Source organism: Mustela erminea, chromosome X, assembly GCF_009829155.1.
Source record: "Mustela erminea isolate mMusErm1 chromosome X, mMusErm1.Pri, whole genome shotgun sequence".
NCBI lineage: Eukaryota > Metazoa > Chordata > Mammalia > Carnivora > Mustelidae > Mustela > Mustela erminea.
Window position 1 is genome coordinate 118,291,711 of NC_045635.1, and position 27,130 is coordinate 118,318,840.

Below are 27,130 nucleotides of genomic sequence, written 5' to 3' on the forward strand. Positions count from 1 at the left end.
GGTGATGTGCTCTAGAAGTGACAGAAAAGTCTAGAATAGAAAATTTCTATTTCTAGGAATAGAAAATTGTGTAGTAGTTCCTTTTTTTTTTTATCATGGATAAGTTAGAGAAATCTTCACCTGGAACAAGTTTGGAAAATATTCTGAACTCTTGTCTCAGTGCAGTTAAGACAGTGCACTGAACTAGGTGTTTTACATACATCATCTGAAATGATTTCTTGAGAATAGGGGGATATTCCCTTGCGGTGGTATCCAGAAGTCACTAAGTTAGCCCTCTTCCCTAGCCAGAGAGAGCCAGAGCCCACTTCATTAAAAGAACATTAAAGGTTATCTCGAGTGTAATTTGGCTAAATCTAAGCATAACTAGGTTTTGGTGGGAGAGAAATGAGTGAAAATAGTGTTATGGATGGATGGATAGCTAGGAGGGGAGGAAGGAGTTGCTCTTTGACTCAAATTTTAGAACCCTTTGAGTTATATCAGCTAAGAAAGACTAACTCAGAGCCAAATTATATATCCTCTAAGGGAAAATTTAATGCATTTTATTTGGTGAAGCAACATTTTTACCTAATTTGACATTCTGACTCCTATTTAGCTACATACTATCTGAGATGTCCTGGATGGACACAAAATCCCAGAGAAGAGGGCAGTAAGGCCTGGGGACAAAATAATATTAGAAATAACTGCTGTTCACTAAAGACCTGATAAATGCCAGGCACTGTACAAGATACTTTACATACATTCCAGCAGTCTTAAAAGACAGGGCTCATCAAATGCATTTTACAGATGATGAATCTGTGCTTGCTTTGGCAGCACATATACAGATGATGAATCTAAGGTTCATAGCAACGGGTAATTTCCCCAAGATTATACTGCTAGTAAGTGATGGGGCTGGGACTAGACCGTGGTCTGAATTTATCTAGGGCCCATGTTGGTTCGACTCATAGTCTGAGGCAGGTCTTCTGTCTCTTAGCCAATTCTCAGTACTCCATAATGTTTCTCAGGCAGCAAAAAGAAGGGCTATGTGACAAGGTACTAAAAGCTGGCCCCTAAAGAAGGAAGAAGAAATGAGAATAAAACATAATTTGGGAATTGACTACACTTTATTCATCTAGTGTCCTCCTGCTCTGAACCCAATGATAACTTAATAGCTGATTCTGCCCAGCTGCTGGAATTTGGGTCCAGTTCTAGCAATTTCTTAAATTACAGCACCTTCCCCCTTATCTTCCCCAGTGTACCCTCCTGTCCAATTCTGGAACCTGGCCTACTGACCAGCTCTTCACTGTCTTCTCCTCTGAAGGCTGTGCTTTGCTCCCAGTGGACAAGCTATGGAGGCCAAGAAAAATTAAGGCCATCCCACCTCAGGTTTAGCCTTAGCATAATAAGTACAGCCATCTTAGCTCTGACAGCCATCTCAGACCCCTGTGCCCAAGGGCTGAACTTTCCCCTACTTTACTTTAGTTCTAAGAACCCCCACCCTGCTTTAGACCTCAACCCTGCTTTAGTAATAGGAATCCCCACCCTGCTTTAGTAAAAGGAACCCATAAATACCCCTGCCTTAACTAAGCTTGGGGTCCAAGTCCCTACTCCGCTGTGTCGGGCCCAAGCTTAAGCTTGTTAAATAAACCCTCGTGTGATTGCATCGGTGTTGGCTCCTTGGTGGTCTCTCAGATACAAAAACTCGGGCATAACAAACTCAGAATCACTTGCCATCCCCCTAACGAATATTCCTACTCCAGCAAAAGTCCCCTGCCTCTCCCAAATATCACTCTGTAGTCCTGATAACAACAGCCCCTTAAGCTTAAAAGTTTGATTTGGAGAAGTGTTATTTAGATTGATCTGTATTAAGTTGAATGGTGACCCTTCAAAACATATGTCCAAGGCCTGATTTCCAGTATAGATTTCCTTCTCTATCTGAAAGTAGAGCATTCCTATGAAAAATGCTGTAAGCCTAAATTGCATAACAGGGAGAAGCAATTACCATTAATTTATAAGGAAAATGTTTTTAGCATTCCCAGACACCAAAAATAACCTCTCTGAGGCTTTTCTGATACCTTAGGACACATCTTGGTAACAGATGTAAAAAATAAATCAAGATAAAGTACAGATGCTCAAAGATAACTTCAAAGGTATGGCGGCTTGATGCTGAGATGCCGAGTGTCGTTCTCGGGGGAAAGAGCTTGGTGGTGCCACCTTCTCTGCTTGGGGTGTGTGCTGCCTTTTTATAGGACTCACTGCAAAACAAATGCTGAACTCTCTATTTTTATTTTTCACCTTTATTTTTTAAAATCAAAAATCCTCTTGGAATTTCTTTCAGTTAGTGAAAACAGGTATCAACATAGATCTTTCATAAAAATGAAGTGGCATAATGTGAACTTTCTAAAAATGGGGCATACCTGTATGTGTGTATGTGGCCTTATAAGGGAGTAGAGTTTTTGAAAATGTAATTACTTTAGGAATCTAGAGTTGTGATTATCTTGGATTTAGGGTGGGCCCTAAAAACAATGAATGGTATAATAAGAAAAAAGAGAGGAGATTTTAAACACACAGAGACACAGAAAAGGGGATGTGAAGAATGGAATCAGAGATTGGAGTGATGCACCTGAAAGAGAAGGAATGTTAAGGATTGATGGAAATTGCCAGAGGCTAGGAGAGAGCCAGGAGATAGAGTTCTCCTTCAAACTCGGCAGAAGGAACCAACTTGCTGGCACCTTCATTTTTGACTGTTGGCCTCCAGAACTATGAAATAATAAATTTCTATTGTTTTAATCAAGTCAATTAGTGGTAATTTGTTAGGGCAGCCCTAGGAAGCTAATATATGGTCATCCCCCATGGGTGTATTTAAAAAACCTCTCAGTGTTTTCCAAACAGGCTTGTGAGTAGGGTCTGATGCGACATGTAATCTACTGGTTATTGGGATATAATTCCGAAGTCAGATTATTTTTGAAACCACCCTGATATTTGCAGTAGGATTTCAATGGGATGCATTTTTAAAAATTGTCCACCGAACACATACCCAGATGAATGAGTTTACCATGTGGTTAAAACCCAAAGCCTCAAAACAAAACAACAAAACAAAACAAAACAAAACAGGAGGAACTGAGATGGTGGAGGAATAGGGGGACCCTAAGTTTGGCCCCTCATTACAGCTAGTTATCAGATCATTCTGAACACCCAAGAAATCAATCAGAGGTCTGGGAGAACAAACACTAGAAGTCTACAAGTAGAAAGCGACCACATTTTGGAAGGTAGGAGGTGAGGAGACTTGAATCTGGTGTGATATAGCTGTGGATATGGTGGTGGGGAGGGAATCTGCTTAAGGAGGCTACTGGGAAGTATTATAAGCAGTGGAGCACAAAATTGGAACTTTTAGAAGTCTGTTACAGTGGGGGACGTGCCCAGCTTAAAGGTGCTCAGATGGCAAAGTGAGATGGAATCCCTGGGTCACAAAAAGAACAGGTGGTGCTTAAGTGCTACACTATTCTCAGACATAGGAGTGTGGTAGCTGGCTGAGAACAGGGAGTCTAGGTGTTGGCTTTCTGTAGTGTATTGCCATAAACTGTGAACCACTGCATGATTGTACGACCACTTTCCTGGGACTGGTCAGCAAAAGGCAGAAGCACGGTGAGACCCTCCTTGGGAGGAACAAGGCAGGTCTGAACTGCAAGAATCCCTAAAATTTGTAGTTTTGAAACTCAGTTGTGTGCCTGAGATAAAAGGTTCACCCAGGCAGGGTGAACACAGGGTCCTGATCAGGAAACCGGGAAAATAAGAATGACTGATTGCTCTTCTGTGAGGGCTCACTGAAGAGTTGGGGGGTGTGAATTTTCAGCTCCAGGGGTAGAGAGCTGTCATATTCGTCTGGCCCATCAGCACTGAAAACCTCCAGGGAGCAAAATAGCACCGCCTAGTGGATTTCAGAGCCACTGATACCAAACCCTGCCTCCCTGTGCCCTGAAGGCACATTTCCCAATAACACCAGTCCACCTGAGAATCAGAGCAGCAGACTTAACCCTGGAAGACCAGCACAAATAACTAGTTCACACCAAGTTTACTGATCATACTGTGATGCAAAGATTCAGCTCTAGGGGTAGTATCTAGCCTCCTTTGCACTTTTATTCTAGCCTCCTCTGCACTTTTATTCTTTATTTTATTATTATTTTTCACTTATACTCTTATTCTTTTTAAAATTTTATTACTAGATTTTAAAACAAAGACTGTAACAAGAGATGAAGAAACACTATATCATAATAAAAGGGTCTATCCAACAAGAAGACCTAACAATTGTAAATATTTATGCCCCTAACTTGGGAGCAGCCAAATATGTAAGTCTATTAATAACAAACTTAAGAAACTTATAATAATATAGTGATAGTAGGGGACTTTAACAACCTACTCACAGCAATGGACAGATCATTTCTAAGCAGATCAACTAGGAAACAAGGGCATTGGAGGACACACTGGACCAGATGGACTTAACAGATATATTCAGAGCATTTCATCCTAAAGCAGCAGAATACACGTTTTTTTTTTTTTCCAAGTGCACATGGAACTTTCTCCAGAATAGGTCATATATGGGGGTCACAAATCAGGACTCAACCAATACAAAAATATTGAGATCATACCATACATATTTTCAGACTGCAATGCTAGAAAACTTGAAGTCAACCACAATAAAAAATTTGGAAGGACCACAAGTATATGGAGGCTAACAAACATCCTACTAAAGAATGAATGGTCAACAGGGAAATTAGAGAAGAAATTAAAAACCTATATGGAAACAAATGAAAATCAGAAAAAGACAGTCCAAAACCTTTGTGATGCAGCAAAGGCAATCCTAAGAGGGAAGTATATAGCAATATAGGCCTTTCTCAAGAAACAAGAAAAGTCCCAAATACACACCTTAACCTTACACCTAAAGAAGCTGGAAAAAGAACAGCAAATAAAGCCTAAATCTAGCAGGAGAAGAGAAATAATAAATATTAGAGCAGAAATCAATGATATAGAAAATTTTTAAAAAAGGTAGAACATAGTTTGGCGACCGTGGCCATTGCTGCTATAAACATTGGGGTGCCAAACTATGGAAAGAACCAAGATGCCCTTCAACGGACGAATGGATAAGGAAGATGTGGTCCATATACACTATGGAGTATTATGCCTCCATCAGAAAGGATGAATACCCAACTTTTGTAGCAACATGGACGGGACTGGAAGAGATGATGCTGAGTGAAATAAGTCAAGCAGAGAGAGTCAATTATCATATGGTTTCACTTATTTGTGGAGCATAACAAATAGCATGGAGGACATGGGGAGTTAGAGAGGAGAAGGGAGTTGGGGTAAATTGGAAGGGGAGGTGAATCATGAGAGACTATGGGCTCTGAAAAACAATCTGAGGGGTTTGAAGTGGCGGGGGGGTGGGAGGTTGGGGTACCAGGTGGTGGGTATTATAGAGGGCATGGATTGCATGGAGCACTGGGTGTGGTGAAAAAATAATGAATACTGTTATGCTGAAAATAAATAAATTTAATTTAAAAAAAATTAAAAAGAAAAAAAAAGGTAGAACACATCGGTGAAGCCAGAACCTGGTTCTTTGAAAGAATTAACAAGATTGATAAACCCCCTAGCCAGACTTACTAAAAAGAAAAACAGACACAAATAAAATCATGAATGAAAAAGGAGAGATCATAACCAAATACCACAAAATACAAACCATTATAGGAGAATATTATGAACAATTCTATGCCAACACATTAGTCAAACTGGAAGAAATGGATAAATTCCTAGAAACATATAAGCTCTCAATCCTGAAACAGGCTGGGACGCCTGGGTGGCTCCGTCAGTTAAGCATCTGCCTTTGGCTCAGGTCACGATCCTGGGGTCCCAGGATTGAACCCCACATTGGACTCCCTGCTCAGTAGGTAGCCTGCTTCTTCCTCTTCCTCTACCCATCACTCCTGCTGCTTGTGCTTTCTCTCTGTGTCAAATAAATTTAAAAAATCTTATAAAAAGAAAAAAAAAAGACTAAAATAGGAAGAAATAGAAAATCTGAATGGACCCATAACCAGCAAAGAAATTGAATTAGTGGTCAAAAATCTCTCAACAAACAAGATTCTAGGGTTGGATGACCTCCCAGGGGAATTCTACCAAACATTTAAAGTAGAGCTAATACCTATTATTCTCAAGCATTAAAAAAAAAAAAAAAGAAATGGAAGGGAAACTTCCAAACTTATTCTGTGAAGCCAGGATTTTACCTTGATCTCAAAATCAGAAAAACACCCCACCAAAGAGGATAATTACAGACCAATATCTCTGATGAACATGCATGTAAAAATTCTCACCAAAATACTAGTTAATTGGATCCAACAGTATATTAAAAGGATTATTCACCATGACCAAGTGAGATTTATTCCTGGGCTGCAGGATTGCTTCAACATCTACAAATTAATTGTGGTACACATTAATTAAAAAAAAAAGGATAAGAACCATGTGATCTTCTCAATAGATACAGAAAAAATACATTTGACAAAATACAGCATTTTTCTTAATAAAAACCCTCAACAAAGTAGGGATGCAAGGAACACACCTCAACAGCAAAAAACCCATATATGGAAGACCCACAGCTAATATTGTCCTCAATGTGGAAAAACTGAGAGCTTTTCCCTTAAGATCAGGAAAATGATAGGGATGTCCACTCTCACCACTGTTCTTCAACATAATACTGGAAGTCCCAACCTAAGCAGTCAGGAAATAAAAAGAAATAAAAGGCATCCAAATTGGCGAAGAAGTCAAATTTTCTTTCTTTACAAAAGATACGATACAGTATGTAGAAAACCCAAAAGACTCCACCAAAAAATTGCTAGAAGTGATATATGAATTCAGCAAAGTCACAGGATATGAAATACACAGAAGTCGGGCGCCTGGGTGGCTCAGTGGGTTAAGCCGCTGCCTTCGGCTCAGGTCATGATCTCAGGGTCCTAGGATCGAGTCCCGCATCGGGCTCTCTGCTCAGCAGGGAGCCTGCTTCCTTCTCTCTCTCTCTGCCTGTCTCTCTGCCTACTTGTGATCTCTGTCTGTCAAATAAATAAATAAAATCTTTAAAAAAAATACACAGAAGTCTGTTGCATTTCTATATACCAACAATGAAGCAGCAGAAAGAGAAATTAAGGGATTGATCCCATTTACAATGGCACCAAAAACTGTAAGACACCTAGGAATAAACCTAAACAAAGAGGTCAAAGATTTGTTCTCTGAAAACTATAGAACACTTATGAAAGAAATTGAGGAAGACACAAAGAAATGGAAAAACATTCCATGCTCATGGATTGGAAGAACAAATATTGTTAAAATGTCTATGCTACCCAAAGCAGTCTACACATTCAACACAATCCCAGTCAAAAGATCATGAGCATTTTTCACAAGCTGGAACAAAGAGTTCTAAAATTTGTATTGGACTGGGAAAAAAACCTGAAGAGCCAAAGTAATGTTGAAAAAGAAAACCAAAACTGGAGGCATCACAATTCCAGACTTCAAGCTGTATTATAAAGCTGTACTCCTCAAGACAGTATGGTGCTGGCAAAAAAACAGACACATAGATCCATGGAACAGAACAGAGAACCCAGAAATGGACTCTCAACTCTATGGTCAACTAATTTTCAACAAAGCAGGAAAGAATATCTGATGGAAAAAAGACAGTCTCTTCAACATATGGTGTGGGAAAATTGGACAGCCACACACAGAAGAATGAAATGGTCCCACTTTCTTACACCGTACACAAAAATAAATTCAAAATAAATGGAAGACTTAAATGTGAGACAGAAATCCATCAAAATCCTACAGGCAGCAACTTCTTCGGCCTCAACCTCAGCAACATCTTGCTAGACATGGCCCCTGAGTCAAGGGAAACAAAAGAAAAAATGAACTATTGGCACTTCATCAGGATAAAAAGCTTTTGCACAGAAAAGGAAACAATCAACAAAACTAAAAGGCAACCTATGGAATGGGAGAAGATATCTGCAAAAGACATATCAAATAAAGGGCTAGTATCCAAGATCTATAAAGAACTTAACAAACTCAACACCTCCCCCCAAAAATCTAGTCAACAAATGGGCAGAGGACATGAGCAGACATTTTGGCAAAGAAGACATACAAATGGCTAACAGACACATGAAAAAATGTTCAACATTACACACTATCCGGGAATACAAATCAAAACTACAATGAGTTACCACCTTACACCAGTCAGAATGGCTAAAATTAACAACTCAAGAGAAAACAGATGTTGGCGAGGATGTGGAGAAAGGGTAACATTCTTACACTGTTAGTGGGAATGCAAACTGGTGCAGTCACTCTGGAAAACAGTATGGAGGTTCCTCCAAAAGTTAAAGATAGAACTACCCTATTACCCAGCAGTTGCACTACTAAGTATTTATTCAAAGGACACAAAAGTCTCAAATTGTTAACGTTAAAGAGGAAAAACAAAATAAGATGAAAATAGGGAGGTAAACCATAAGAGACTCTTAAGTATAGGGAACAAATTGAGATTTTCTGAAAGGTGAGGGGGGTGGGGGGATGGGATAACTGGGTGATGGGCATTAAGAAAGGCACTTGATGTAATGAGCACTCGGTGTTATACCCAACTGATGAGACACTAAATTTTCCCCCTGAAGCTACTAATACATTATGTTAACTAAAATTATGTTAAATTATGTTAATGTTAAATAAAATAAACAAAATAATGCCCTTCAAAGGACAAATGGATAAGGAAGATGTGGTCCATATACACTATGGAGTATTATGCCTCCATCGGAAAGGACAAATACCCAACTTTTGTAGCAACATGGACGGGACTGGAAGAGATGATGCTGAGTGAAATAAGTCAAGCAGAGAGAGTCAATTATCATATGGTTTCACTTATTTGTAGAGCATAACAAATAGCATGGAGGACATGGGGAGTTAGAGAGGAGAAGGGAGTTGGGGTAAAATGGAAGGGGAGGTGAACCATGAGAGACTATGGACTCTGAAAAACAACCTGAGGGGTTTGAAGGGGCGGGGGTGGGAGGTCGGGGTACCAGGTGGTGGGTATTAGAGAGGGCATGGGTTGCATGGAGCACTGGGTGTGGTACAAAAACAATGAATACTGTTATGCTGAAAATAAATAAAAAACAAAGTGAAACAAAACAAATACAAACCAAAAAGCCCAATAAATGGTAGATGAGAAAAGGCCACGAAAAGCTCTGTGTAAGCAAACATCTACAGAGGCTGAATTCTTAAAATCTTTGGAGTCCTTCTAGGGGGATGAAGAATGGTTCCTTAGCTTGATGAAAAAAGAACAAAATACTCATTGTTATGGAGTAAATGTTTGTGTTCATCCCAAATTCACCTAGTGAAACCCTAACCCTCAATGGGGTAGTATTAGGAGGCCTTAGGGAGGTACTTAGGTTTTGAAGAGCCATGAGAGTGGAGCCTCCATGATGAGATTAGGGTCCTTATAAGAAGAGAGACCTGAGACCTCTTGGCCATGCAATGATAAAAGGAGAAAATGGCTGGCTGGCTGAAAACCAAGAAGGTCCTTGCCAGACATAGAATCTGCCAACATCCTGATCTTGGACTTTGTAGACCCTAGAACGATAAGAAATTCCTGTTGTTTAAACCATCTTATTAGAAAAAAAAACATCTTATTATAGCAGCCCAGGCTAATTAAAACAACCATCCTTCCATGGCCCTTATGTACCTGCCCCACAGGAAAATCCTGGTTTGCAGTGTGCCAAAAGGTGTTCATGAATGTACAGTTATGTGGAAGGTAGCAGAGGCTCATAAATGAAGACTTTGACCATGCATCACAAAGGAGGAGAAAATTCTGTCTGCTGAGATTCTAGATGTTATTGCAAAAGGCAGTGCGGAAAAGTGCTAATGAGTGAAGAAGGGTGAGTTCTCCCTGCTAAGATTCAGAGCATGCCTTGACAACTAGATGTGATCCTGTATTTGAGAGCACCTGTTGCATAGTAGGCTCTTGAAAAAGCTGATGAATTTCAAGGTAGATTTGGTTTTTTTGGAAACTCCTCCAAGAATGAAGAGGGCTGCTGTCATCACAAATTATAATTCCTTTTTCTTAAGCACCTACTGGATGACAGCTTCTGGGAGAGACTACAAGTGCTCATCCACACCTTGTCTCTCTCTCTCTCCTTCCTTGGTGGCCCACTTGTAGGTAGGAGCCAGTATGCCATTTCCATGCTTCTTTCATTCAACACCAGCAAACATAGGGATCCAGTGTCGAGACGTAGAACTACAAGATTGGATCCCTGAGTTACCTGAGACCAGAAAGTCCCTGCCAACTCATGTAGGAATTTATGTGAATGAAAACAACAAAAATTTTGTCATGTTAAGCCACTCATATTTCAGGTTTTGTCTATTGTATTGGCTAGCAGTTATTTTAACTGATTAATACACACCCCTATTTCTGGTTTTAGGCTTTTAAAAATATTTTACTTACAAAAGTTTGTACAGTCTTAAAAAAAAAAATCTAAAACTACAAACCAATCACAATTCTCCCTTTTACAAAGTTCCTCCAAAATCCAGCCCTCTTCTCAGAGTTAACCACAATGAACAATTTTGTGTGTATTATTTTAAAGCTTATTCTCTCTCTCTCTCTCTCTATATATATATCCATATATTTCATTTTAACATACTTATTAATGATGTATAATGGTGTATATAATCTTCCAGTTTCCTTTCCTTTTAATATACTTGGTAATATACTTGGTAACATGCAAAGGATAGTAATATTTCAAGTTTTTAATATTACCAAAATTGTGTTTCAATGTTCTTTCACAAATTGCTGTATGTGAATATTGTATACTCTCACAAACATCTTGCCAATCCTTTAAATTTTGGTCAAAATAATGAGCAAAAAATATTGAGTCAATGTTATTTTAATTTGTGTCTCTCATTTTCTCATTCAGTTAAGCAGAAAATTAATCTCTCACACATATGAAGGTGGATTTATGCAGTGATGTCCTGAGTAAGGAGATGAACCCTGAAATGTCATCAGGACATTCTTCCTTTATTTGAGAAGCCAGGATTCAGCCAGAATGACCAGGAGCCAGGGAAGGGGACCAGACAAGACACCCTTAGTCAGTGAGGGACATTAAAAGCATCCTGGGCAGAGCAATTTCCAGAGTCCACAAGAGAGACCACATGCAAAACCAAGTTCAGAGAGCCCCTGGCAAGCTGGCAGTCAGGGCTCTGAGTGCAGAGTACAGTGTAGGAAGAGTCCAGAAGGAAAGATGGTGGGGAATCTGGGGGAGTGGTATTAGACAACTTACATGAATAAGTTTGGGAAACCTCGGAATCATCACTACTGGCTGGAAGTCTCAGTGTGGTCTGAGTAAAGACGTCAATGGAGAAGTGGCCCTGCAGCTTGCCAGACACCAGCCCCTAAGTTAGGGCCACCCTAAGTTCTGTCAGGAAGAGCAACACTATTGGGTACTCTTGAGTACAAGGGTCCAGTGCACCGTTGCCTGTGTCCCAGCACTGAGAGCTGTCCTGGTGCCTGCTGGGGGCTGGGGTGTGTCTCCTCTGTGCACAGTGGACCCCTCTGCAGAGGCTGGGGCTATGTGAGTGAGTGGAGGTGATGACTGATGTCTGAGAGTGGGGACAGACCAGAAACACTAGTGAGCAGGGGAAGGGAGAACAGGGGTGGTTGGAGGGGTAATGCCCTGGGACTAATCACCTTGTTGACTTGGCAGGTAAAGGGCTGAGTGTGGACTTGCCTTGAAATAGGTCTGGGTATTGTCCCTGGCTCAGGCTGCCTTCCCCAGATTCTGAGCTGTTGACACACTAGAGGGCAGGTGTCTTATGGCTATGACTGTTGGTCTACGTTTCCACCAGACAGAGGATTGGTCCAAGGTGCCGACATTTGCAGGGTGGATGGAAACCCGCGGAGATGGCACTCTTCCTTGTTAAACTGAGTGGGGGTGAGAGGATTTGTGGGGTCCAATGGAGGAAGCATAGTGTGCTACCTATTGAGAGTATCTCCACCTTTGAGATGATGTTTGTATGTAGGGAGGAGATGTCCCAAATGACACTCTCAGTGAAAGTTTCCCATGGGAATTCAAAAGTTATGTGAGCAGCTGTGGCACTTTGGGCTTCTTCCATGCAGAGTGCCCAGGCAGGGGACAGGCTCCACATTCCGAATAATCGAATGTGACTCTCTTGCGTTTTGATTGATTCATTCATTATTTCATCCACTGATTCAACAAATATTTATTGAAAACATAACGAGTTAAAAACACCAAGTAAACAGAGCAAACAAAAATGACAAGGCACTTAATTCAGGCTGTGGGTGGGAGAAAGTGAGGAGACAGATTGTAGGGTAATCCTGTGAAAGCGTGGTGGAGAGTGTATAATGAGTCTGACTTCTGACATTGTTGACTAGATAGAAGCTGTTCTTCCTACCTGAGATTGAGGACAGAGGAAAGTCTGTGGTGTCTGCAGTTAGGGGTAGAAATGAAGAAGGGTGTGGCAGATCAGGTAAGTGTGGGTCATGTCGATGGTGTCGTTGAGAGGGCTGTCCAGGTGAAGCTGCCCAGTGGGCCATAGGAATCATGGGTTGGACTATCAGAGGAGGCACTTCGGTTGGAGACTAGATTAGGCCACATCAATGGGGTCACATAGTTAGCAACTAAAATCAAAGTTTAATAAATCCAGGGAAGACTTGAAAGGGAAGAAGTACTCATCAGTTTCAGGAAACAGGAAAACATTTTCTGGTGGATTTCTGGGTGACTACGTTTAAAGATATGTATAACTATATATACTTATATATATATATATATACATATATATGCTTTTATGTGTAACTCTATATAATTACATATATACTTTTGTATATGACATATACATACACACATATTTATATAATATATACAGATATGTATGCATATATATATATATGCCTGTGTATTTGTGGTTAATATTATATATTCAGTGATATGGGTTTGCAGTCACATATCTGCTATTTCAGGTCTCTTTTAAGGCTCTGCTCTTGGCATTGTTGGAGCAAGTTTAAGCTTACACACACCAATACCCAGACATCCCTGTAATCAAGTGTGTCTGTTTTAGGAAGCTGGCAGCTTTGCAGTAACTAAAGTATTTCATGGCATACGGAGCAAGGGACTGGAAGTTAATCTTGGGTCAGGGGCCCTGGAGGCCATTTCTCCATGAGCCATTCTATAACTGGTGGACAGTGGTCGTCAAAATTTTAGACATGAGAAGTCTCATTCCGACTGAAGCCCTCGGTAGAAGTCCAATACAAATACAAGTGTTTTAAACATCTGTTTTCCCTGTTGGTGAGTGAGGGACTCCTGCCTTAGGGCTATGAGGAAGCTTGAGCATATGACATCTGACAGATGAGATTGACAGTTTCTTAATTACATGTACTTAGAGCCCAGCAGAGGAGGACACGGCACCGCCACGCAGGGCCACACAGGGGTTGCACTTGGGAACAGCAAACAACCCAGACTGTGGAAGGTAAATGGACTTTGAAGAATTAAGACTACGGGATGATCCCTGGTTCCCACAGCAGGATGTAATTGGCTTGCTAAAATAGTTTTGCAGGCTGGCAGGAACTGAAACCTACTCAAGAATAAGTTAAGAACTGAGCCCAGTTCTCTTTGTAAGGAGGCTAACTCAGTTAGGAGACCTTATCCTCAAAAGCAGAGTGAAACCACAAGTTCGATTATTCAAGTCCCTCCCAGTTTCTCAGCTGTCAAGGCAGCACAGCGTATTGAGCCTTAATTTTAGTCCTTAACACTGCAATGACCAGGTGCCTGCCTGAGTGGCTCAGTCCCTAAAGCGTCTGCCTTTGACTCAGGTCATGATCCCAGGGTCTGGCTCCTTGCTCAGTTCTCTCTCCCCCTGTGCCTCTCTCTGCTCAGGCGTGTGTGCTCCCTCTCTCTCAAATAAAAAAAATCTTACAAAGGAAATAAACTAAACCCTATAATGAGGCAGGCAGAGCAGTCTAACCCAAGTGAGGACTGTCATCCCAGACGCTGGCCTACCCAGTACCCATCCTTCTTCTTCAGGAAGTGTGGCCCTGACACCTCGCCACAGAACTCCAGTTTTCAAATGTCCTATTTGTTCTTGATTCTTTTCTATTTTAGATGAACCACACATCCTCTTTCCTCCTGTTAACATTTTTCTTTCTTTATATTTTGGCCCATGGCCCTTTTTCTAAAGCTCATCAATCCCTGAGTTCTACCAAACGATTTTGATATAAAGGTGTTTCTATAGATACTTAGTTTGAAATACATGCACATTATGTTTTCACTGGTATAAACATTTAATATTTCTATTTTTTCTTTTTTAAAATATGGATTCATATTTTCTAAAAACAATGGAGTAATAAAGTACATAACTTGTCGAGGCTGGCTTTTCCCATCTAGTAAAATGCTTTTGAGAATCATTCCATTGGTTCATTCCTTCTTATTGCTGAGGAGCATTCCCTTGTGTGGATGCACCATCGTCTGGTCATCCATTCACCTGTAGAAGGATATATTTGTGTTGTTTTCAGGCTTTGGAAAAACATGAATAGAGTTGTTGTAAACATTCATGTGTAGGTTTTGTTTGAGCATAAGTTTTTATTCCTCCCAAGAATAGGATTTTTGAATCATATGGTAAATGTGAATTTATTAGAAATTACCAAATCATTTTCCACAATGGCTATACCATTCTACATTCTCACCAATAATGTATGAGAGTTTAAGTTATTCTTCATACCTGATTGTACTGTAGCACTTAGTAATGTACATATATATACTTAAAATTTTAGTTATTTTCAAGTTATGTCTTTATTTCAAATATCTAGTTATATTTCAAAATTTTAGTTATATCATGATATAAAATTGTGGTTTTAATTTGCATTTCTCTAATGCCTTACTATGTATAACAAGTTTTCATTTATTCATTTGCCAACCATATGCCTAGTTTAATCACGTGTCATTTGATGCTTTTTGCTCATTTTTAAAATAGGGTTTCTCTAATTTTTGAGTTTTGAGACCTCTATATATTCTTGATACAAATCTTTTATTAGCTATTAATTTGAAATATTTTCTCCCAGACTGTAGTTTGGTTTTTATTCTCCTAGCAGGTGAGTTTCTCAGAGCAAAAATTTTAATTTTGAAGATGCCAATTTATCATTTTGTTCTTTTATAAGTCACGCTTTTGATGTCATGTTGAAGACTTCTTTCCCTAATTTTGGGTCATGAAGACTTTCTCTGGAGCTGAGAACTGATCTTCCATTTCCAACCAGGTTGAAACTGGTAGTGCCAGGACTTTTCTGCCAGGATAATGTTGGCAGGTATCAGCAGGGAGTTAGCCTTCACATTACCTGCCTGGCAAAGGCAGGCAACATTCTAATTCCCCTACAAGGTGGTGTAGATAGAGTAGAGAGCCAATTTTCCATCTCTTACCTGGCACAGTAGGAGGTGCTCTGATTTCCCTTCAAAGGTAACATGAACAGGATGCAGGGGCTACTGAACTTCTTCTCTCCTGAATGCTGTTGAACTAGGCAGTCTGAAGCAGGGCTATTTGGTGCTCTACTTCCCCTTCCCTCTCCACTTTCCCAGTATCATTGGGGCCAGTGGTGAGCTGAGAACTTACCCCACGCCACAGTAATAAAACAGGAAATAAAATAACTGAAATAATTTTGGAAAAAAAAATTAACTAAACCACTGTGAAGTGTTAGTTACTTTTTCCACATTTGCCAGGAAGGTGTCAGCTCAGTGAAAGAGGGAGCTGAACTTCTACTCTATCTGTCTGCAATCAGGCTGTGTAGTCAGCACCCTACTTTTGCTGGGGAGATACTGGTAGGGACCAGAAGGAAGCTGAACATGGGCACCCACAAGCCCTTGCTGTACATCTCAACAGGGGAAGTGGTTGCTAAAAAAGAAAAAGTAATAGATTCTAGAGTTCATAATATAAGGCCCACAATGAGCCAACACTTAGGTAAAAAAAAAAAAATGCTGGAATACCTGACAAGGATTTTAAAGACTTCATAAAACTAGTTCAACAGGCAACTACAAATTCTCTGTAAAAAATATAAAAATAGAAGATTTCAGGGAAGGAATAGAAATATGAAAAAAGTAGCAGATAGAAAATATAAAACAACTGATATAAATATCTCACTCTGTGGGCTTAATAGTAGAGTGCAGATGACAGAGGATAGAATCAGTGAACTTGAAGAGATCAATAGAATTTACTGATCTGAAAAACAGGGAAAATAGACTGACCTTATAGATATAATCATCAAAATCCAGTCAGGAGACTTTTGCTTTTGAAAACAGGGAGTAAATATATTTTACCTAATATTCTTGTTAAGAACAACTAAAAATACTAGATATTATACTTAAAACAAACATAAAAAGACACTGAAAATTGGAAAGAAGAAGCCAGATTGGCTAGGGGCCTAAGGATGTGAGGAATGGCAAAATGGTGAGTTCCCTGCATTTCTTTGTCTTGCATCCTATATCCCAGACTTGGATCTGAAGAAGCCAGCAATCAGGAAATGACAATGGATGCAGACAAAAGAAGTTCCAGCAAAAGCCTGTTCCCTCTAGCCAGAGGACCAGGAGAGGGGCAGCTAGCAAGATAGAAAGCTTTTAGACAAAAACTGCTCTACTCCAATCCAATACCACAGAAATATTTTCAACCCCACCCCCCCCCACCAGTCAAGGCTGAGGAACACAGACTTCCACCTTCACCAGACTGTAATATGGCATTCCAAGCCCCTTGCCAGAGTGGTGTCAGAGAAGGCCAGATATAGACTGGGGACTGTCATCAGCATTGAGCATCAGTGGTGACAGTGGAAACCACTTGGGGGCATGGAATTTTAGCCCATCCAGTGGAAAGGATCTGAGGTATCCCTCAACCATTGGATATGAACAGAAGCCCAGTTAGGAACTTAGACTTCTACCCTCACCTGTCAGTAACAAGGTGGTAACACTCCCTTTTACCCTACTAGAGCAGTGTTAGAGAAAGCCAGCTAAAACAAAGTTTAAACAAGATTCAGAGTCTCATAATATAATATACAATATGTCCAGATTTCCACCGAAAATCATCATACCAAAAACTATGAAGATCTCAAACTGAATGAGAAAGGCAATGAATGGAGGCTAATGATAAGAGGATAAAATTTAAAGCAGGCATTATAACAATGTTTCAGTGAAAATTTATGAGCATGATTAAAACAAATTAAGGATAGCCTCAGAAAAGAAACATAGTTTCAGCGAAGAAATAAATGATGTAAAAAAAGCAGAAGTTTTATAACTGAAAAAAATACAATAACTAAAATAAAAATTGACTGACTGGGTTAACAGCAAAATGGAAGAGACAGAGGAAACAATCAGTGAACAAAAAAAACAAACTTGAAAAGAAAAGAACAGTAGAAATTATGCAATCTGAACACAAAGGAAAAATAAACTAAAAAAGAAAGACTAAATCACTTGTGAAAATATAATATAAATCCATGTCACTGGAGTCTCAGAATAAGAGGAGAAAGAAGGGTTGAAAAAATACTCTAAGGAATAATGACTAAAAACTTTCCAAATTTGGTAAAAAACCTAATCCCACAGATTTAAAAAGCTGAGTTAATCCGAAAGATCTAAATAAATAGAGACATACCATACTTTTGATCAAAAGACTCAGCATAGTCAAGAAACCAGTTTTCCACCAAACTGATGTACATGTTTAGTATAATTACCATAAAAATCTCAGCAAGTTTTTTTTATAGATGTAGACAAGATGATTGTAAAATTTATATGGAAGGGGAAAGGAAGTAGAATAACTAAAACAGCTTCAGAAAAGAATAAACTGGTAGGAATCAGTCAACCCCATTTTCAAGAATTATTTTGTTGGTTAACTGAACAATAATAATAGAAATATTAGTAATAATAAAAGAATTTTGTAGCTACAGTAGTAAACATTGCATGATACTGTTGGAGGGATAGACATTGTTGGAGGGAAAGATATTGTTGGAAGGATAGACATTGATCTATGTTATAAATCAATGGAATGGAATATACTACTCAAAAATAGACCTATTTAACTATGCCAAGGTGATTTTTGACAAAGTTGCAAAAGCAATTTAATGCAGAATGAAGAGCCTTTTCAATAAATGGTACTGAAATCCATAGGCAAAAAAGGGGAACATTGACCTACACATCACAACTTATACAAAAATAAACTTAAAACAGGTCACAAAGACAAATGTAAGATGAAAAACTATAAAACTAATAGGAAAGAAATAGAAAATCTTTGGAATCTAGTGCTTGGCAAAGAGTTCTTGGCCTTGATACCAAAAGCACGATGCATAAAAGGAATTCATAAATTGGATCTCCTCAAATTTAAAACTTTTGCTCTGTGAATGGCCCTGTTGAGAAGATGAAAACATAAGCTACAGACTGGGAGAAAATATTTGTAAACCACACATCTGATAAGGAACTCATATCTAGAATAAATAAATAATTCAAAATTTAACAGCAAAAACCAAACATCTGGTAGAAAGTGGGCAGAAAACATGAAAAACATTTTATTGCTTATATACAGATGGCCAAAAAGCACCTGAAAAGATGTGCTAGCTATTAGGGAAATTCAGTTTAAAGCCTATCAATCATGTATAAATTATTGATGGTAACGTAAAATGGTACAGCTAGTCTAGAAAACAGTTGACAGTTTCTTAAATTAAAAAAAATACCAAACATACTCTAACCACATGACCCAGAAATTACATTTCTGGGCATTTATCCCAGAGAAATGAAAAATGATGTTCATGGAAAACTGTACATGAAAATTTATAGTAGCTTTATTAATAAAAGCCCCAAACAGGAAACAATCTAGATGTCCCAGACTGGTTAAACAAACTGTGGTATATACATACCATGAGATAGCACTCAGCTATCTGGAATGAACTACTGATAAACACAAGTTGGATGGGTCTTTAGAGAATTTTGCTGAGTCAAACAGCCCATTTTAAATGGTTACATACTGCATGATTGCATGTATATATCATTCTTCAAATGGCAAATGTATAGAAATGGAGATCAGATTATTGGTTGATAGTGATTAGGGAGGGTTGGAGCAGGAGGGAAGTTGATGTAACTTTTAAAAGGCACACGAAGAATTCTTGTGATGATGGGAATACTCTATTTTCACTCTATATTGTAATAAAGTTTTGCAAATTGATATTCTTGGAGAAACTGGGTAAATGTAAGTGTGATATCTCTGCATTATTTCTTATAATTTCATGTGAATCTATAGTTATCTCAAAATAAAATGTTTAATAGTAAAAACAAAAATCCATTCTAAGAATTTATGTGAAAAATGGCCCTGTTTCTTCAAATAAATTACAAAGGGGAAAAAAAGATGGAGAAGGAAACTATATATTTAAAGAGATTTAAGAGACATTAACCCAACTTCAATAGTTGAAGCTCATTAAGATCCTGGTATGAGCAAACAAACTTTAAAAGAATAAAAGTAGGTAAAATTTGAATGTTTACTGTATATCAGATGATATTAATGAATTATTTTTATTTTAATGTGATAACAGCATAGTGGTCATGTTTAAGAATCAGTCTTTATATTTTAGAGATATACACAAATATTAATTGATATTCTTTCAGGTGTTTGCTTCAAAATAATTTAGGTGATTAAGGTAGACATAATTCTCAGATGGCCCCCATGAATCCCACCCCTGATGACATGAACTCTGTAAACTCTTCCCTTTGAATATGGGTGAGACTGTGAATATGATAAGATATTGCTTCCATGATTATGTTTTTCTATATAGCATAAGACTTTTACAGATTTAATTAAGATACTTAATGGGCTGACTTTGAATTAACAAAATGGAAGGTTTTCCTAGTTGGGCCTGACCTAATGAGGATAGTCATGAAAAGGAGATAAGAAGCAGCAGTAAATGCTTTTCTGCTGTCCTTGAAGAAGCAAACAACAATGTTGTAAACTGCTTATGCAGAGGGCCACATGCCACAGATTTGAGAGTGCTCTCTAGGAGATGAAAGAAGCTGCTGGCTAATAGCCAGCAAGAAAACAGGGACTTCAGTCCTATAACCACAAGGAATTGAAATGTGCCAGCAATCACATAAGCTTGGCAGAGGGTCCCCAGCCCCACATAAGACTGTAACTCCAGGCAATACTTTGCAGCTTTGTAAGACCACGAGTAGAGAAATCAGTTACACTATTTCTAGACTTCTGACTTTCTGTGAGATAATAAATGAATGTTGCTTGGCGTCTTTAAGGATATTGATAATTTGCTATGCAACAGTAGAAAACAAATACAAGATAGTATAGATAAAATTGGCCAGGAGTTAGTAATATTTGAAACTGGGTGATGAATACATGGTTTTCATTATACTACTCTCCCTACTTTTGTATGTCTTTGAGGTTTTCTTCAATAGTAACTTTTAACATTCTCATAGTGTTTTACTGCCTAAATATCTGACTTGTGGGAATTGGCAGAGATGGCATGATATGTATGCTTTATTGCCTTCTCTGAGAGGGTAGAACCTGAGCCCCAATCCCCTCATTTCTTTCAACCAGTGGATCTGATACTTCTGGGGAAGATGGCAGAGTAGGAAGATCCTGGGCTCATCTTACCATACTGATATTCCTAGATAACACCCACATCAGTGTAAATAACCCAGAAAATGACCCGAAGACTGACAGAACGGACCCTCCACATATAAATGTAGAGGGTAGGAAGGGCAGAGACATGGTTGGGAGTCAACTGACCTATGGGAGAGTCCGCAGGAGGGAGGGGCACAGCAGGTGTGGGGAGAGGAGAGGAGAAAACCTGCACCAGACACCCTAGGCACAGTAAGCACTGAGAAGATGAATCCTCATAAAATTGGGCTTTGAAGGCCAGAAGGGCCTGGCGTTGTGAGTTTTTGACCATCAGTGGGGCTTAACACCTGCAACTTAAAAAATCAACGGGCTAAGAGGGTGAAAAGAAACAGAGCCCTTGCCCTTAAAGCTCCACTGAGATAGAACTTAGAAGCAGCAGCTTGAAAATGTTTAGGGTGCACAGGAAGGAGATTTATTTAGTAATATCAGAGTATGTGCTGGAGGCTCAGGGAACTTTGGGAGACTTCTTCAAGAACAAAAGAGCCAGCGGGAGCCATTTCCTTCTCCTGCTTCCCATCCTAGATACATAAACACGTGCAGGAATCAGTGCAGTGCCAACGCACTTCACTTACCTTGCTAACGGTGCACCCTGCTCCTGCATGCTTCTGTGGATCTGCCCCATCCAACCTGGCCAGACTCAGCAGGAGATTTCCTGGATGGCTGTAGCTCCCCTTCTGCAGTGGACCAGCACAGAATTTGCTGGCACTGTGCTCTCCTCTGGACTTGGCCCCTCCAATATGCCCTTGAGCGGAACCCATCCGAAGTGGTGCCACAGTCTAGGAGTGTGCAAGCAGCCCCAGCAGGGGTCAGTAGCACTCCAAAGTGACTCCTGGCCCTGGGATAGGGGAAGATAACCACACACACACACACACACACACAGGTCTGACTGGTCTGACTGTAGGCCCCAGCAGTGGGCTGGGGGCAGGCCTTAATTCTGAATGAAGGCCCCACTCACCAATGACAGTTTCCCAGGAGAAACTTGAGAGACAGAACAGGGAGAGCACCCTGCAGTTTGATGGGACCACAGCTCTGGTGAAAGCCTGGCCTAACTCAGCTCAAGCCCTAGGTGGCCGTGGACTGGCCCACTAACAACACTGGACTCAAACCATGCCCACAAACAGGCAAAGAGAGCCATTGCAGACAACTTGACTGAAGGCAAATGTGGCTCAGCCAAAATAATAGGAAATATGCAACCCACTTACGAGATACCCTTGAAGTGCTAGGCTCTGGTGAACAAGGAACACTGCTCTGCAGGGCACCACAGGATCTCTTCTTCACAAGGCCACTACTTTCAAGAGCAGGCCAGGTAGCTGACATTACTAACATATAGAAACAGACACAGAGATTTAGACAATATGAGGAGACAGAGGACTATGTCTCAAATGAAAGAACAGGACAAAATCATAGCAAAAGTTCTAAACAAAAGAGATAAGTAATATGCTTATCTGATGCTAATAAAGAGATGCTAATGCTAATGTGAAAGAGAGAATTTAAAGTAGAGTAAATTTAAAGTAGAGTAAAATAGAGTAGAGAATTTAAATAGAGAATTTAAAGTAATGGCCATGAAAATATTCACTGGACTTGAGAAGAATGGAGGATCTCAGTGAGACAATCAACAAAGATATAGAAAACATTAAAGAAAGGTCAGAGATGAAGAACTCAATGATTGATATGAAAAATACACTGAAGGGAGACTAGGTGTGCTAGAAGAAGCAGAAAAATGGATCAGTGACTTGGAGGACAAAGTAATAGAAAGCGATCAAGCTGAACAGAAAAAAATAAAATATGAAAATAAACTTAGGGAACTGAGTGACACCATCAAGCATAATAGCATTTCCATTATAGGGATCCCAGAAGAAGAGAGAGAAAAGGGGGCAGAAAATTTATTTGAAAAAATAATAGCTGAAAACTCTCCAAATCTGGGGAAGGAAACAGAAATTTAGATTCAGGAGGCACAGAGAGCCTCCAACAAAATCAACCCAAGGAGGGCCACACCAGGAAGAATAGTAATTAAAATGGCAAAAAGTACTGATAAAGAGCAATTTAAAAGCAACAAGAGAAAAGGAGACAGTTACATACAAGGAGTGCTGTAAGTCTATCAGCTGATTTTCAGGAGAAACTTTGGTAGCCAGAAGACAGTGACATGATATAGTCAAAGTGCCGAAAGAGGAAAAAAACCAACCAAACAAAACCCTGCAACCAAGAATACCCTATTGGGCAAGGCTATTATTCAGAATAAAAAAGATAAAGAGTTTCCCAAACAAAAGTAAAGGAATTCATCACCATTAAGACAGCCTTACAAGAAATGTTAGAGAGGACTGTGTGAGTTGAAATGAAAGATTGAAAGACCGTAAGAAGGAGTTAGAAAACTAGAAAGCACAAAAGGTATAAAATTAACTGTATCTGTACAAACCAGTCAAGGGATTCACAAAATAAAAGCATGTAAATAAGACACCATATACCTAAAACATAGTGGCAGAGGGGTATGAGTAAAAATTTAGTACTTTAAGAAGTATTCAAATTTAAATGGCCATCACCTTAATATAGACTGCTATAAGTCTAAGATGTTAATATATAAACTTAATGGTAAATGCAAATAAAAAAAACAGTAATAGATATGCAAAAAATTATGAGAAAGGAACCCAAGTATACTATTAAAGAAAGCCAGCAAATCATGAGAGAAGAGATCAAAAGAGGAATGGAGAAGAACTACAAAAACAACCAGAAAACAAGGAATAAAATGGCAATAAGTACATACCTATCAATAAATACTTTGAATATGAACGGATTAAACACCCCAATAAAAAAAATAAAATGACAGAATGGATAAATAAAAAGACCCATCTATATGCTGCCTATAAGAGACTCATTTCAGACCTAAGGACATGTGCAGATTTAAAGTGAAAGGATGGAAAAAACATTATACAAATGGAAGTAAAAAGAAAACTAAGATAGCAATACTTATATAGGACAAAATAAACTTAAAATAAAAAAAGACTGTTAGAAGAGACAAAGAAGGGGGTGCCTGGGTGGCTCAGTGGGTTAAAGCCTCTGCCTTTAGCTTGTGTCATGATCCCAGGGTCCTGGGATCAAGCCCTGCATTGGGCTCTCTGCTTAGCAGGGAGCCTGCTTCCTCCTCTCTCTCTCTGCCTGCCTCTCTGCCTACTTGTGATCTCTGTCTGTCAAATAAATAAGAAAAATCTTTAAGAAAAAAAAAAGAAGAGACAGAGAAGGATAATATATGACCATAAAGGGAACATCCAACAAGAACATACAACAATTGTAAATATTTGTAGAACCAACATGGGAGCACCCAAATACATAAAGCAGCTAATAGTAAGTGTAAAGGAAGTAGTCAATAGTAATGTGATAATATTAGGAGACTCTAATACCACACTTACATCAATGGATACAACATCCAGATAGAAAATCAACAAGGAGGGGTGCCTGGGTGGTTTAGTTGGTTAAGCCTCTGACTCTTGATTTCAGCTCAGGTCATATTTTGGAGTGGTGAGATTGAGCCCCACATCAGGCTTCACACTCAGCATGGAGTCTGCTTGAGATTTTCTTCCTCTGCCCTCCCCCTACTCTGCCAAATAAATAAATAAATAAATAAATAAATAAATAAGTAAATAAAATCTTTAAAAAATCAACAAGGAAACTGGCTTTCAATGAAACACTGGACCCGATCTAACAGATATATTTAGAAAACTCCATACTAAAATAGCAGAATACATATTTTTTTTCAAGTGCACATGGAACGTTCTTCAGAATAAATCATATGTTAGCCCATAAAACAAGTGTCAACAAATCAAAAAGGACTGAAGTTAGGGTACCTTGGTGGTTCAGTTGGTTAAACATCTCCCTTTAGCTCAGGTCATGATCCCAGGATCCTGGGATCAAGAGCCACATCAGGCTCTCAGCTCAGTGGGAGGCCTGCTTATCCTTCTCCCTCTGCCTGCCAATCCTCCTGTTTATGCTCTCTCTCTCTGTCAAGTAAATAAATAAAATTTTTTAAAAAAAGATTGAAGTCATACCATGCATCTTTCCTCACCACAATGCTATGAAGCTAAAAATCAACCACAAGAAAAATTTGGAAAATACACAAGCATGTGGTAGTTAAATAATATTTAACTAAACAATGCATGGGTCAACGAAGAAATCACGGAGGAAATAAAAAATACATGGAGACAAATGAAAGTTAAAACACAATGGTCCAAATCATTGGGATGCAGCAAAAGCTATTCTAAAAAGGAAGTTTATAGCAATACAGGCCTATGTCCAGAAGCAAGAAAAATCCCAAATAATAACCTAACCTTATACCTAAAGAGCTAGAAAAAGAAAAAACAAAACCCAAAACCAGTAGAAGGAAGGAAATAATAAAGATTAGAGCAAAAAATGAGTGAAGGAGAAACTAAAAAATAATAGAACAGATCAATGAAACCAGGAGCTGGTTCTTTGAAAAAAAAAATTACATTGATAAAACTTTAGCCAGACTCATCAAAAAAGGAGAGATAAAGAGGACTCAAATAAACAAAATCAGAACTGTCAGAAGAGAAATCACTTTCACCACAGAAATACAAAGGATTATAAAAGAATATTATGAAAAATCATGCCAAAAAATTGGATAGCCTAGATGAAATGAATAAATTACTAGAAACATATAACATACAAAAAGTGAAGCAGAAAGAAATAGAAAATTTGAACAGACTGATTACCAACAATGAAATGGAATCAGTAATCAAAAAACTCCCAACAGGACCAGATGGCTTCATAGGTGAATTCTACCAAATATTTAAAGAAATGTTAATACTCATTCTTGTTAAACTATTACAAAAAATAGAAGAGGAAAGAAAGCTTCCAAGTTCAATTTATGAAGCCAGCATTACTCTGATACTAAAACCAGATAAAGATAGTACAAAGAAGAGAACTGTAGGCCAATATCTCTAATGAACATAGACACAAAATCCCAACAAAAAAATAGCAAACAAAATCTATCAACATTAAAAAAGGGGCACATGGGTGACTAAGTGGGTTAAGTCTCTGCCTTCGGCTCAGGTTATGGTCTCAAGGTCCAGGGATTGGGCCCCTCATAGGGCTCCCTACTCAGCGGGGAGCCTGCTTCCCCCTCTCTCTCTCTCTGCCTGCCTCTCTGACTACTTGTGATCTCTCTCTCTCTCTGTCAAATAAATAAAATCTTTAAACAAATACATTAAAAAAAATCATTCACCAAAATCAAGTGAGATTTATTCCTGGGCTGCAAGGATGGTTCAGTTTTCATGAATCAATCAACACGATACATCATATCAATAAGAGAAAGGATAGGAACCATATGATCATTTCCATAGATGCAGAAGAAGCATGTGACAAAATAAGACATTCATTCATGATAAAAATCCATATTCAGCAAAGTAGGTTTAGAGGGAATATACCTCAACATAATGCCATATATGAAAAACCCACTGCTAACACCATTCTCAATGGTGAAAAACTGAAAGCTTTTCTCCTAAGATAAGGAACAAAACAAGGATGCCCACTCTCACCACTTCTTTCAACACATTACTGTGAAGTTCTAGCCATAGTAATCAGAGAAGAAAAAGAAACAAAATGCATCCAAATTGATAAGGAAGAAGTAAAACTCTCCTTATTTGCAGATGACATGATATATATAGAAAACCCTAAGGACTCCACCAAGAAGCTACTATAATTGATAGATGAATTCAGTAAGTTCTCAGTATACAAAATCAATATGCCGAAAACTATTGCATTTTTATACACCAATAATAAAATAGCACAAGGAAAAATTAAGAATACAATCCCAATTACAGTTGGACCAAAAATGATAAGAGAAGATAAGATAAGATACCTAGGAATAAACCTAACCAAGGAGGTAAAAGACCTGTGCTCTGAAAACTATAAAACACTAATGAAAGATGTTGAAGAGACACAAACAAATGGAAGGATAACTCATTCTCATGGAGTGGAGGAACAAATGTTTTCGAAATGTCTGTACTACCCAAGGCAATCTACACATTTATTGCAATCCCTATCAAAATACCAACAGCATTTTTCATAGAACTAGAACAAATGATCCTAAAACATGTATGGAACCACAAAAGACTTCAAATATACAAAACAATCTTGAAAAAGAATAAAACTGAAGGTATCACAATTCCAGATTTCAAGATATATTACAAAGCTGTAGTAATCAAAACAGTATGGTACTAGCACAAAAATAGACACCTATCAATATAACATAATAGAAAACTCAGAAATAAACCCACAATTATATGGTAAATTAATATTCAACAAAGCAAGGAAGAATATCCAATGGGAAAAAGATAGTCTCTTCAACAAATGGTATTGGGAAAACTAAGGAGCTCCAGGCAAAAGAATGAAACTGGATCAGTTTCTTACACCATACACAAAAATAAACTCAAAA

At 38.7% G+C, this 27,130-nt stretch overlaps 1 long non-coding RNA gene across 1 annotated transcript; it reads left to right on the forward strand.

Annotated features, from left to right (window-relative positions):
- Positions 1–1,931: 1,931 nt before the first annotated feature.
- LOC116583649 lies at positions 1,932–21,168 on the forward strand. The gene is made up of 3 exons (XR_004282820.1): positions 1,932–1,942; positions 11,251–11,265; positions 21,096–21,168. It is a non-coding gene; the product is annotated as an uncharacterized LOC116583649 (long non-coding RNA).
- Positions 21,169–27,130: the final 5,962 nt, after the last annotated feature.